The sequence below is a fragment of the Bos javanicus genome, chromosome X (genome assembly GCF_032452875.1).
Source record: "Bos javanicus breed banteng chromosome X, ARS-OSU_banteng_1.0, whole genome shotgun sequence".
In the NCBI taxonomy this organism is placed as follows: Eukaryota; Metazoa; Chordata; class Mammalia; order Artiodactyla; family Bovidae; genus Bos; species Bos javanicus.
Genome location: NC_083897.1, coordinates 3495712 through 3500293, shown reverse-complemented (window position 1 = coordinate 3500293; position 4582 = coordinate 3495712). Strand labels below are relative to the sequence as shown.

The 4582-nt window shown below is 45.1% G+C and overlaps 1 pseudogene; it reads left to right on the top strand.

Annotated features, from left to right (window-relative positions):
- Positions 1 to 2550: 2550 nt before the first annotated feature.
- On the top strand, positions 2551 to 4346 carry LOC133242306 (RCC1-like G exchanging factor-like protein; annotated as a pseudogene).
- Positions 4347 to 4582: the final 236 nt, after the last annotated feature.

Here is a 4582-nt window from a genome sequence, read left to right as displayed (position 1 = left end):
TAACACTATATATTATACAATGTATCATTATTTATTGATAATAATTATATTAATAATACATATTAATTAAATGAATTTGTTTAAGAGACAGAGTCATAAAACCAGAATAGCCAGAGCTCCTGGTAGAGGAAATGTATATATGTGCACAAATTTCAACCTAAACGCTAAAAGAAGGGCTGAGGAAGACACGGCTCCTTCTTGACTTGGTATGTCCTAATTCAGGACTTAACAAAGGGTACCCTTTTTGAAAAAGTTCCTGTAGATCTACAATTTAAATGTATGTTCTTGTCACCAACTGTTGGATAGCATACTGCTGTTCTTCATAAACACATACTTTCTCTTTCCTCCTTTACAGTTTTCTGCATCATAGCTCACTGACCAAAGATTGAAGCCCATCACTGTCAGTAAGCATGAAAGAGGGTTTGCATTTTAAGGGGAAAATACTCTCTATTTGGGTGCTTCCCTGGTGTTAAGGAATCCACCTGCCAATGCAGGAGATGCAGGTTCAGTCCCTGGGTCAGGAAGATCCCCTGGAGAAGAAAATGGCAATCCATTCCAGTATTCTTGCCTGGGAAATCCCATGGACAGAGGAGCCTGGTGGGCTATAGTCCATGGGATCCTAAAAGAGTCATAATGACTTAGGGACTTAACAAAGCAACAATAACAAGCTCTCTATTTAGACATGCCAGTTCAGAGAAACCCAGCAAGGGTTTTAAGAATTGAACCATTTGACATTTCATTGGGATGAGACCTAGAAACAGTACGAGAAAGAAAAAACCAATGAGCATTCTATGAGATGAGGAAAGGACAGGGTGAAGGAGAGAGACTAGAGTATAAATTGATGTAAGATTTTTGGAAGATAACTTGACAATATATATATATGTTAAAAATCAAAACGCACACACTGGAAAAGCTCAGTTTTCATTCCAACCCCAAAGAAGGGCAAACCTGTCATGCTGCAGTCTATGGGGTCACAAAGAGTCAGATAGGACTAAGCGACTAAACAACAACTGTCCTTTTGCCTAACCTTCCTGAAAAATCCAGTCCTAAAGCCATTAGGTGAGATGGAGCAAGGTGGACATCCATGGTGGGGAGTGTTGTGGGGTGCAGACTGGGGTCTTGGAGATCCAACAGAGTGAGGACGTGTCCCTGCAGAGGGTGGATCTGAGTCTAAACAAGTGGATGCAGGTATTGTCAGGGAGGGGCAGCCTGATGTGAGGAGTCAGAACCTGAGAGGGATGAAGAGGAAATCTATGTAGGGGAGCAGCTGGTAATGGAGAATGAGAGGCTCCAAGCAAGGGAAGCAGACATAGTGTCAGGAGAGTGACAATGGAAATTGGTTACTGTGCTGGTTACCTATTTCTGCATAACAATTTACTCCCAAACTCAGTGATTTAGAACAACAAACATTTATTTTTTAATTTTAATTTTTTAAGTTATTTAGTTTTGGCTGTGAGGGATATGGGAATCTTTGTTTCCCTACCAGGGTTCAAACCTGTGCCCCCTGCAGTGGAAGCATGAAGTCTTAACTACTGGATTGTCAGGGAACTGCCAACAAACATTTATCATATCAGTTTTGTGTGTCAGGAATCTGGGCACAGCCTAGCTGAGTGCTTCTGACTCAGAGGCTGACAAAGCTCCCATTTGAAGTTTCAACTGAGGAAGAATCTGATTCCAGGTACATTCATGTTATTGTTACCAGGATTTAGTTCCTCATGGGCTGTTGACTGAGGGCCTCAGTTCCTCCATGCTTGTTGGTTAGAAGCCTCCCTCAGCTCCTTGCCATATGGGCCTCTTTATAGGCATTTAGGTTCCCTGAGAGGAAGAGAGAGAGAGAGAGAGAAAGAAGGAGAGAGAAAATTAGAGAGAAGTCAGAGTTTTCTTGTAACCTAATCTTAGAAGTGACATCTCATAATTTTTGCCATATTCTATCATTAGAAGTGATTAACTAGATTGAGCTCACATTTAAGGGGAAGTGATACACAAGTGAATGAATACCACTGGGAAGGGATTCTTGAGGGCCATCTTAGAGAAAAATATCCATTATATCCAAAGTGATCTATAGATTCAATGCAATCCCTATTAACACCCCAATGGCACTTTTTTACAGAAATAGTAAAACAATCCTAAAATTCATATGGAACCACAAGGGATCTTGAATAGCCAAAGCAATCTTGAGAAAGAAGGAAAAAGCTGGAGGCATCATATGTCTTGATTTCAAAACACATTACAAAGTGACAGTAATTAAAACAGTATGGTACTGGCATAAAAATAGACATACACCAGGGGAACATAATTGAGAGTCCAACAATATATCAACATACTTATAGTCAACAAGAGTACACAATGAGGAAAGGATGGTCTCTTTGGCAAACAGTGTTAGGACACAGGGAATATAGCTAATATTTTGTAATAACTTAAGGGAAAAAAAATCTTATAAACATCAAAAAATAAGACAAAGCAGTAAAAAATAAAAATTAAAACATTGAAAACAACAAAATAAAAACCCAAATGGTGTTGGGAAAACTAGACATGCAAAAGAATGAAATTGGACCCTTGTGTTACAGCATACACAAAATCAACTAAAAATGGATTAAAGATTTAAGTGTAAGACCAGAAACAGCAGTTAAAAAAAAAGACATAGGGGAAAAGTTTCATAACATGGGTCTTGGCAGTCATTTCATGGATATGACGTCGAAAGCATAAGGAACAAAAGCAAAAACAGACAAATGAGACTGCATCAAACTAAAAAGCTTCACTGCATTAAAGAGTCAAAAGACAACCTATGGAATGGGAGAAAATATTTGCAAACCATATATCTGGTAAGGGGTTAATATACCAAATATATGAGAAACTTCTACAACTCAACAGCAAAAAAAAAAAAAATCAAATAATCAAAGTATAAAGCAGACAAAGGACTTAAATAGACATTTCTTCAAGGAATATATACAGGCTGTTAAGGCATGAAACAGAGAGTGGCGCTGGCAGCGCTGGCAGCGGGGGCTCGGCTGGGCTGCCGGCTGAAAGGGCTGGGGCCGGCGCGCGGACAATGGACAGCTGCTGGGCGCTCGTGGAGCCGATGCGAGGCGGCGGAAGCCAAGGCCGATGCGCCCGTGTTCTACTACGTGGGCGAGCGTGTGACTCATGCTGATCGAATCTTCGTGCGGGGTTTCAGCTTCTCCTGGGTGCTAGGCGTGCCCACCTTCGTGCTGCCCAGCTATGGACCCCAGCCCCATGCTGCAGGATCCAGGCTGTGCCCCACCGCCTGGAGCTGGGCCAAAAGATTTCATCTGCTGCCTGTGGTTATGGATTCACTGTCCTCTAAAACCAAGGATATTAATGAAAGTTTGGGGTATGAGGCTCAACAAAGATTCTCAGCTCAGATTTCACAGGAGCCGGGAAGATAAAATGAGGGGATAAGAGTGTTTTGGAGCCCTCACCTGTGCCACTGCTGCTGGACAGACCTCAGGAGATGCAGGTGCTGCAGGTCTCCTGTGGTAAAGCCCACTTGCTTGTCCTGACAGATGGTGAAGGAGTCTTCAGCATGGGGAATAATTCTTACAGGCAGTGTGGAAGAAAGGTGGTGGAAAACGAAATTATAGTGAAAGTCACAAAGTCCATAGGATGCAGGACTTCGATGGACAGATAGTCCAGGTCGCCTGTGGTCAGGACCATAGTCTGTTCCTGACGGATAAAGGATAAGTGTATTCTTGTGGCCTGGTCACAGGTGTGCAAACAGGTCTGGGTCACTATGACATCACCAGCATGCCCACCAAGCTGGGCGGAGATCTTGCTGAAGTGAACGTCATCCAGGTGGATACCTATGGGGACTGCTGCCTGGTCGTGTTGGCCAGTGGGGGCTTCTTCAGGTGGGGGAACTCTGAGTACCTGTAGCTTGCCTCTGTCACTGACTCCAGACAGGTGAACGTCCCCCTGGTGCTTGCCCTTCTCAGGAGTGGCGTGGGTGAAGCAGGCTGTGGGGGGTGGGAGGCGGGGGACAGGCTGTGCTGTATTAAACAGAGAAGGACACGTTTTTGTCTGGGGCTACGGAATTCTTGGGAAGGGACCAAACCTCCTGGAAACTGGTCTTTCAGAAATGATTCCACCCACTGTCTTTGGCCTGACGGAGTTCAACCCAGGAGTCCAGGTTTCCTGCATTCGCTGTGGACTCAGCCATTTTGCTGCCCTGACCAACAGAGGAGAGCTGTTTGTGTGAGGCAAGAACATCCAAGGGTGCCCGGGTGGAAGACCAGTACTTCCCATGGAGGGTGACTATTCCTGGGGAGCCCGTGGGCATGGCATGTGGTGTGGATCACATGGTGACTCTGGTCAAGTCCCTCATCTGAACCTCCTCCTTGATCCTTTGGAGCCTGGCCCTGGCCACAGGACCATTTGCCTGCTCAGCAAGGGCAGCCGCGGGGCTCTGAATGGGGCCTGAGAGTGTCAGGGTCCTCCATGCCCTGGGCCATGCTCTGTGCAGCCTGGAGCTGGGCGACCAGAAGTGCCGGAGTTGGTCCCTGCCCCCACCCCAACCCAGCCCAGGGTGAGGCACGCTGTACAGATGCTGCCATTATCCGCCAAA